This window comes from Calidris pugnax, unplaced genomic scaffold (assembly GCF_001431845.1).
Source record: "Calidris pugnax isolate Ruff unplaced genomic scaffold, ASM143184v1 scaffold56, whole genome shotgun sequence".
Taxonomy (NCBI): Eukaryota; Metazoa; Chordata; class Aves; order Charadriiformes; family Scolopacidae; genus Calidris; species Calidris pugnax.
This window is the reverse complement of record NW_015090839.1, coordinates 17,796,665-17,806,694: the sequence shown is the minus strand read 5'-3', so window position 1 is coordinate 17,806,694 and position 10,030 is coordinate 17,796,665.

The window sequence follows — 10,030 nt, the reverse complement described above, 5'->3', positions numbered from 1 at the left end:
TCGCCGCCTCACCCGCCAGGCCGCTGCAAGGCGGGAGCCCGCGGCTCGAGGTGGCCCGTGGCCGCCCGCCTCGTGGCCCGGGGCCGGCGGCGGGGTACGGGACCCAAGGTCACTCGCAACAGTGACCGGTATGTGTAGGGTCGGTGACCAGACCGACTCCGTGGGGCATGCCCAGTGCTCCTTAGTGTTGCACCTCTCAGAACTTTTTTTGCATTAAAACGCTCTTTTACCTTTTTTTTTTTTCCCATTCTGATCATTGCATCACATTCCAGCCTTCTGTAGACCCATAGGGAGACAGCCACTGTAATTGCTGACACACAGGCAAAACCTTCCGGTGCTATATGGATAGTGTATATCAAGCTCTTTTACTGCCAGTCAAATTAAATTGAATTCTCTCTCTAGATACCCACCACAGATAACAAATTAATGATGTGGGTAGGCACATGAAAAAAAAAATGAGCATACATTAACACCACCCCTTCTTCAGCAGGAATGCTGCTCTGCTTCCAAACAGCCAAAATTTTGAAGAAAACAGCCGAGGGCAGCCCTCTATGAGTACCCTGCTGGTGGTTGTTATCGTCCTTGGCTTGACAGAACATTAACAATCTCAGTTAAACCAATGTAACTGCAGCTTTCCCTGAGCTGTCTCTGAAATTAGGACACCCCAGAAAACATCTCAGATTTGGGCTGGCTGCGTTCCAGCAGCCTGCGGCGTGGTGATAGCTAGACCAGCCGAGCCATGGGGAGCAGCTGCTGAAGTGTCAGCTTCACCCCCATCCACTTTCCAGGAACGTCTGGACAGCAAAGACCAACAAGTGTTACCTACGGGCCACAGAATCACAGAATGATATGGGGTTGGAAGATCTGAAGATCATCCAGTCCAACCCCCCTGCTAAAGCAGGTCCACCTAGAGCAAGTTGCACAGGAACGTGTCCAGGCGGGTTTTGAATGTCTCTGGAGAAGGAGACTCAACCACCTCCCTAGGCAGCCTATTCCAGGGCTTTGCCACCCTCACAGGAAATAAGTTCCTCCTCATGTTTGGGTGGAACTTCTTATATTCAAGTTTGTGCCCATTTCCTCTTGTCCTATCCCTGGGCACCACTGAAAAAAGACTGGCCCCTTCCTCTTGACAGTCTCCCTTTAAGTATTTATAAGCATTGATCAGATCCCTCCACAGATTTCTCTTCTCTAGGATAAAAAGACCCAAGGCCCTCAGCCCCTCCTTGTAAGAGAGATGTTCTAGGCCCCTAATCATCCAAACAGCTTGCCATCTTCTGAAGATGTTCGTAATGGATCTTCAGTACTGATGTTCAAATACCACAGTGTTTGGTGCTGTAAAAATGCCCAAATGGATTTCCAGAGAGCAATTACTCTTTTGCAGGTTCCCCAGCTTGAGGAGATGACTCCAGCAGGTGTTACGGGAGTCACAAAAACCCTCCCTATCTCATCCTGCCAAGTAGCAGGAACTTCTGGATGGGCGGAGAACCAATCCCAGTGCTGCTCTGGCATGAAAAAAAAAAAGAGAGTTTGCATTCTAGAAAAGCAAATAGGAATATTTTAGGTATTTAAGTACATTTATCACCCATCTGAAAAGCTCGGCATATTTTACATAAATGAAAAGTTTATTGGCAGCACCAGCCCCACTCTTAGACAAGGAAGTCCAGAGGCTCACAGTCCTCAGGCATGTGCACGCAGCAGTGCTGGATGTGACGGCAGCACCAGGGGCCGTGGTGTGCCATTATTGAATCTGCCTTCGTCAGAAGAATTCAGATAGCGAAGCTGTGGCTTGCAAGCTCTTTAATGAGGTTAATGAGGGTAGCGCATTCCCAAACCGTTTCTATGATCTTCCTTCACACACTGCTGATGTGTCAGATCAGAAGATGAGGGAGGTACTCGGCAGGGTCAGGCAGGGAGGGAGAGGCTCCGACACCACGCACCAGCCCAGCCTCCATGCTATCTGAGATGGGACTGTGGTGGAAGCCCACACCCTTGGCTGCAGCCCAGCGCTGGAGCTGGCTCCTGCTCCCGGGCCCCTGCCTGCCCTCTCTCCCTCAATCCCAGGCCTAAGAGGTCAACATCTGGGAGTGCAGGGGTCCTGGCGTGGGGGCTACCGGTGGGAGGAACGGCTGAGACGCTGTTCTCACCACGTTTTCCCTGTGCATGGTGTCTATTGCTGTGGTTAAGGGGGCAGCAGCGATCAGAAGCAATGCCTGTTCTTCCAGGTGTCAGATATCTCAGATAAATATCCAGAACTCATTCGTTTTCTTTATGTGGAAGTACAAACATTTTTGTGCCTTCATAATTAAGCAATAATTAGCTAGGTTGGGGAGGGGAGGAAGAGAATTTAGAGTTTACCTCCTGCCTATATAAGGAAGTCATCAGAATGGCTGATCTAGTATAAGAAGGATAGAGGGGGTTTATTCCAAAATAATTATCTTGCCTCAATACTGCACAATTAATTCCAGAACAATAGGACTCTCTTCCCTTTGATAGAGCGCTCACACGTTGGCCTCTGCTTGAGTAGCTGTTACAGAATGAAGAATGCACAGTCAGCGTTCTGGTCAATTTCCCTGTGTAGACAAGCTCCAAGAACCCCAAGAATTTCTGAATGCCAACCTTTTTTCTGCCACTAATTTGCCGTGTTACTGTAGGCAAGTCACTTCATTTCTGTTTTAATATTCTCCTTTAAACAGAAAGGGAAAATGATACAGTTATTTACCTCAGAGGAGCGAGGTGAGTGTAAATTAATTAACATTTATGTTGCTCTCTGAAGGTTTGGCGTTATGAAAGGGTAAGTAGTAGGACTGTTTCTGATTAGGGCTGGCTGGAGCTCCTGGAAGCACAGAGAAAATTTGACTAAGAACTTGCACCACCCTGAAACAGAGCGCTTAATTTATTCATCGATGAACAATGAACATGTGAAAGTTTGTATACAGCGCACCCTTCCAAGAAGCATTACAATGTGGATATACAATGCACCAGAAAAATAGATGAGGTAATTCACATAGCGATAATTCGCCAGAGCCCAACATCAATGAGTTGCAGGATATGGAAAAGGTCTGTATTCTCATTCATAGTCCCAGGAAGTCAGTATGTGTGGGGAAGGTTTTACGGTCTTAGAGTATTTTCTAGCATTATTGGCTTGGGGGTTTTAGAGGATTGTCTTTAACACAGATCATTTCAGTGGTCCAGTTTATAGCACATAAACATTTACCTTGCCATAAGAAAGGCCCGTTTTGCTTTGGGGCACTGGGGGTAGGAATAAGAGGCAAGTTCTTTAGCCAGCTTTGACAGGAAAGGCAGTGTTTTGTGAACTATAAATTCTGTGTTCTTTTTTCACTCACTAACAGGCCTTTTCTGACATGAAGTAGATATGAACGCTCTCTGACTTCAGTTATAACTCTGTGCAACTCATACAGTCAACTTTGAACTCTCTGGGGGACTTCGCAGGCATTTTAAAGCAGCCCTCTCTGCAGCTTACAAGAATTCACCCTGAAGTAAATCTGTTCCGTTTAATTAGCATGGGTAATTACTAATTGAGCATAAAGTATTTGAAGTCATTAAAACTCAAAATGAGAAATACACTTTATACACAATGTCCAAGTAGCGACCAGTGATGAGTGGCGTTCCTCAGGGGTCGGTACTAGGCCCAGTGCTGTTTAATGTCTTTGTCAGCAACATGGACAGTGGGATTGAGTACACCTTCTGCATGTTTGCCGATGACACCAAGCTATGTGGTGTGGTCAACACGCTGCAGGGAAGGGATCCCATTCAGAGGGACCTGGACAGATGTAAGGGGTGGGGCTGTGTGAACCTCATGAGGTTCAAGCAGGCCAAGTGCAAGGTCCTGTACCTGGATTGTGGTAATCCCAAACACAAACACAGGTTGGGTGGAGAATAGATTGAGAGCAGCCCTGAGGAGAAGGGCTTGGGGGTGTTGGTTGATGAGAAGATCAGCATGACCCAGCAATGTGCGCTGGCAGTCCAGAAAGCCAACCACATCCTGGGCTACATCAAAAGAAGTGTGGCCAGCAAGTTGAGGGAGGTGATTCTCCCCCTTTACTCCACTCTGGTGAGACCCCACCTGGAATAATGTGTCCAGCTCTGGAGTCCCCAGGACTGAACCTGCTGGAGCAAGTCCTGAGGAGGGCCAAGAAGATGATCAGAGGGTTGGAACACCTCTCCTGTGAAGACAGGCTGAGAGAATTGGTGTTCTTCGGCCAGGAGAAGAGAAGGCTCTGGGGAGACCCTATAGCAGCCTTATACTACTTAAAGGGGCCTACAGGAAAGATGGGGAAGGACTTTTTATCAGGACATGTAGTGATAAGAAGAGGGGTAATGGTTTTAAACTGAAAGAGGGGAGATTTAGATTAGATATTAGAAAGAAATTCTTTACTGTGAGGGTGGTGAGACACTGGAAAAGGCTTCCCAGAGAAGTTGTGGATGCCCCATCCCTGGAAGTGTTCAAGACCAGGTTGGATGGGGCTTTGAGCAACCTATTCTAGTGGGAGGTGTCCCTGCCGATGGCAAGGGTGTTAGAACTAGGTGATATTTAAGGTCCCTTCCAACTCAAACCATTCTATTATTAGTTAGAAGTGTGAAAAAACGTGTTTTTTAATAAATACAAAGAAATGTGTCTGACTGGTATATTTAAGTGAGCAGAAATATTGAAGAATTTCTCTCAAAAAGGATTTGAAAAGAAAGAAAGGATGCAGGGGCATTTGCAGTGAAGCAGCAGCATGGAATAAACTGTGTGGGTGAGCCTGGAGGCTGGTGCAAAGGGATTGTTCAAGTAGGAAGTACAAAATGAAATGATCAGTGTCAAGTGTGACAAGCCAGAATTGTGACCTCTCAGCTGCACATGGGCTCACAGAGGCACCCATCCACATTGCCGTTTCCTCCTGCCAAGCCTGTCTGCCCTGCTCTGCAGTCATTAGGCTCTTTCTCTTAATTTGCAAAGATCTGCGTTATTCTTATGCATTTCATTGGACTGCCGAACCACTGGAATAGAGAAGAGAGGCACAGAAACTGTACTAATGGGAGCCACTTGGTACCTACACAGCTCTATAATCCTCAGAAAAGAAATTGAAAAACATACACTCAGAACATGTCTCAAGTTTACATTTATAGAGGCACTAATGCACATAGACATTAACTTTATGAATCAAGAAGGCTTTTCAATAGTAAAGGCAGAGTTAATAACCTTGACTAATGTAAAAAAATCCCAACCAACTCACATTTTATTTGGACACACCTCAGAATACTTAAGAATATTATTTTGGTGTTACCTTTTCTTTTTAATTCAATACCTGGAACAAGGACATATCTGGTTAGATCAATGCCCACTAATCCAGCATTATGTGTCAGGTAGTTGTAGTACTAGAAGCTGAGGAGAAAGTGCAAGAAAAGTGAAAGAAAATTAGAAATTTTCCTTGTCTAGGAAGAAGCGCAAAAGGGACATTTGTGGAGAGAGTGTTCTTTTGTTTCAAATTTTCAAGTGATGTGGTACCATGTCAGTTGTAAAAACATACAAATCAAGTATTTAAAAAACATCATAAGCAGAATTCCAAAGTGCTTATGTAGACAATATTTAACACAAAGCTCCTCTTCCATCTCTCACCCCAAGATTAGGGGTGAAAACTCAAACACTCAGAAGTAATAAATACCAAATGCCATCTGCTTATAACTTACTTTCAGATTTCTTGGTCACACACACTCTATAATATAAATTGCAGTTACATGATTATACAGCTTTCTCCACAGCTTCTTTGAAGCCTGGTGAATCAGAGCAGAGCTCCACACACCTTCCTTTCTGCACACTGCTGTCCACTGGCGGCGTAGCCAGCTAGGTTGATCTAGAGTGTTCATCAGAGCAGAATGTTTCACAAAAAATGACAAATGCATTTTTGCTCCTTTCCTGTAAGGTGACATTACTGACCACAGTTTGCAGATCAAATAGCTATTACCTGGTTTTCCAACACGGTTAGCAAGGGATAGCTCGTCTTTTCAAGGAAGCACTTCTCCCCAGGAATTCACTTGTATTTATGAATTCTTTTGCCAATCAAACCCCAGGCACCCTAGAGTAAGGCTGCGGCTTAAGTGACACTTCAGGACAGCACAGACAGGCACTGCTAATGGAAGAAGTCGATCTGTCTACTCCAGACCCTGCTCCTTCTCCCTCCTGGCTGCCAGTTCCTGCCCCTGAGCTGCCCCAAGCTTTGTGCTGCACAGAGGTTCATGGGACTGAATGGACACCTGACTCAGGGGACTGGTCCAGCTAGAAACTAACCCAGCAGCAAAAATACCCCCAGCTTTCAGCCAAATGAGTTTCTTCATCCACTTTACAGTGTGGCCTCCTAAACGCTTGTCTTGGTACAGGAGAGGACATGATACAGGAACAGAAACAGGCAACCAGTAGGGCAAGTAGGTAGGATTCTTTTGCTCAATGGTAGCATCTGCTTACTCTAGATAGAAGTATTTTTTGAACTTTAGCATGAGAGGCACAAAAAACATTAGTTAAAAAGTATGGTTCAAGGACTAGACTTAAAGAGAAAATTCACAGAAGATGGAATAGAACACGGTAGGAGTGGTAGCAGTCACAATTCCGTCTCAGCTGCTCTTTTACCTTGAGACTACTAAACTTTTCTGACCCTTCCTTTCTTAACCACCTGTTTCCCTGGGGTCTTGTTTCTTTGTGCTTCTCTGGACTGTTCTTCATTGATGGGACTCACACACTGAGTTCAAATACAATATCTAACTTGATGTTCCTCTTCATAGCTTCCCTGAGCAGCTTATAACTAGAGGAGGAGGCCCATTTTATTCTGCAAATGAGTGTACTATTTAAGACAAGTCAGCTGGAGGGAGGAAGTGTGTGTTGGCTCTTGCTCCAAGGCTTGTTTCTATCTTTTATGAAGAACACATTCTGGATGATAGTCTAAAGACACTGTCTCAGGACTGACTTTTACGCTCTTTCTCCGGCACCAGAAATCCTGTCTTCCTTTCTAGGAAATGACAGAATTTCAGCAGAAGTCATGCAGAATGTTCTCACCAAGAGTGGCTCACAAACAGCATGCTTATGGCAGGGAAGTGGGAGATGTAGCTGGAGATTCATCTTCTGCAGAAAGAAATATAACCCTAGTGTCCCATATCCTGGGCAAGTTTAGTCCAGGAAGAAAAAAGCAACATCCCTTCTGCTGCAACATCTAAAAATGAAAAAATGACCTTTCCTTTCTACTTATAATAAGCATTTATCTTCAGCAAAGGATTCCAGGCTCTGAATACTAAGGAATGGAGGTATCTGATAGTCTTATCTTGGGCTTTAATAGCACATTCATGTAAAAAGAGAGGAAAACAAAAAACCAGTATTCTTAGTGTTGTCTAGTAAGTTTAAGCAGAATTCTTAAACAAACTTGAATGATTCATTCTGAAAAAAAATATAAAATAAAAATCCTTCAGATACATTTCATTTTTGTATGCCCATAATTCAAGGTGACTATTTTCTAAACTATTTTATACACAATTAGCCTGAAATATGGTTTTCTAGCTCTCAGTTTTCTGAGCAAAATATAAAATGACACAGTTATTAACCTTTGGGAAACCTCTCCTACACAAAACAGAATTAAATTCTACAGAAAACTGAATAGCATTGGGAGAAATTCCAAATGACTTACCACTCATTTGTTTGATGGATAGTTGGGCTAGCTATCGCTTTTTACAGAGCTGCCAATCACTGGGAGTTCTGGGATATATTCCGAGAACCCTCTTAGAATCACAAATTGCAGTCGCAGGCTTCCGTAGCTTAAATTGTTATGGAAGAAACAATTACTTTGCAGAGAAAGAGATGGTACTGTTTCCAAGAGAAGGCAATGTTGTGGTATCAATGGCTTCGACTTTTTAGTGGAGTTAAGTTGCTGCTTCTAATATGACATTTAAAGAGATGTTATCTATTTGGAAATCTGTTCCATCTGAAGGTTTCTCTGCCGATGTTGAAACTCAAACTGAGATCACCATAATAGACAGAGAGGGGGAAATTGTTATATCAGTTTGTTTATTCTGCATTTGGCAACTGTCTGAATACTCAGTTTCATTCTTTCCATAGCAAAGGGTGTTAGTCATTCTGTTGTTTGTCTGAGGATTTCATATAGCAGAAGGATGAGGGAAAACCACTGCAAACCACTTTGTGATTCTTGAAACCCAAAAACTGATTAAAAGATTCTGGAGTTGTCTAAAACATTAAATATTTTCCACGCTGTTTTGAAAGAGTTAAGCCATCTATAGTTACTATACATATTGCAAAAGTCTATTTATAGTCACAGAGTACATTAAGTCAACAAATTAAGTTATGCTAAGTAGCTATACCTGTATTTTGGTATAGCTGCTTTAGTTACTCAGCTGTGCGTGGCTCATGCTGGATCACCAGTTTTTCTGTAGGTCTGACTTCAGTCCCATCTTTTCTGTTGGGAAAAGACCTTTCCATGTTCTGTCCACTCTGTCAACATAAAGACATAGGGGGAAAAAAATAAAAAATCAGAATTTCTTCTCTCCCAGTATACATTCCATAGGGTTTCCATAAACAGGGTGACTTTGCTCCAGCCATTACTCTTGCATCCTTAGGTTCTGGTTGGCCTTTCTGACTCCACAGGGTCTGAAAATCTTATTGCTGATTTAGAAGATTACCTGGAGAAGATTGGTGAATCAAGATAAGATCGTTCCTTGCAGTCCAAAACCTGGTATCCACTTTCCTCTTTGCTTGCTGTGTGTGCATCAGGTGCTTTGAAGTTATCTTCCAGATACTCTGCCAAAGAAGCCTCCACTGAGCACGTTAGAACTGCAATTGCAGTTCAACTTATAACTGCAATTGGAATTCAGCTTAAGAACAAGTAGGAAACTGAAGTAATCTTTAAAGGGTAAGTGCAGGGATCTGCAAAGGAAAAGTACCAGGTATATAAGAGGTACTTTTTTTTCAGTTTATATTTCATATGAAATACATGAAAGAGAGGGAATTGCAGTTTTGTCTTGTACTGTAGAACTTGTTCACCATGAGACTCCTCAACATGCTGTAAGGTTACAAATATGTGTTGCAAGCTTTTTATTAACTATTTTTTTGTAATAACACCTGCATTAACCTATACCTATAGCCAGCATCATTGCAGAAACTAAGAAGTTATTTAAAGTAAATCAATGAACATGTAAGTGTGATGTATTACTTTTCAGTAATACAAGTGCATCAATACAGATTTATTTTGCTGCTAAAGAAGAAAACAGAAAGGTCTGCCCTACCCCAGAGCTCCTCCAGGTCTGCTGAATCATGGAAGCTTTGAAAGTATCCTGTAGCCTGAACACAATATTCTCCGGGGAGATCCTCTTGCTACTTAATAAACCTTTTCTTCTCATGGTCAAACATGCAGCCTTGCCTATCCGTCCTTGTTCAAGTTTCCCTGAAGTTTCAAAAGTAGAATCAATAAAATATTTTTTTTACTGGCAATTATGGTTTCAGAGTACAGAAACCCGGTTTGTTGATACAAATGTTCATTCAGTGCTGAATGGTTTTTAAATTAGCTTATACAATCATACAAAAATTATTTACAGGAGGAAGCCCAAGTGTATTTGCATAAACCTTAGATGGATGTGGCTACAGAGCTTGCCGAGTATGAATACCGGACTGGGCTTTGAGAGCCTGAGGTACTGACAACATTTTAAGACTATCAAATCCTAGTGGTATTAGAGTCTCAGGAAAAAAGCACCACAGGAGCTTGTAAAACGGGGCCTGTGGCAATTATCTGGGGGAGGGAGCTGGGGAAAAAAATTGCCTGGAGACCCCGTTTTAAGCAAAAAATCTTCTGCAATTGTCAAGGGACTAATGAACTATATCTCAGAATGCCAGCCAAAGCCCTGCTGCCAAAATGTGCATTTCATTTTGGTGAAAGCAGGGAATAAATGTATTTCAATCTTTTCCATTTTCAAAACCGAAAAACAATGGACTTTAAGAGTCAAAAGTTTTTAAACTGAAGGTTATCTTTAATTTTCATTC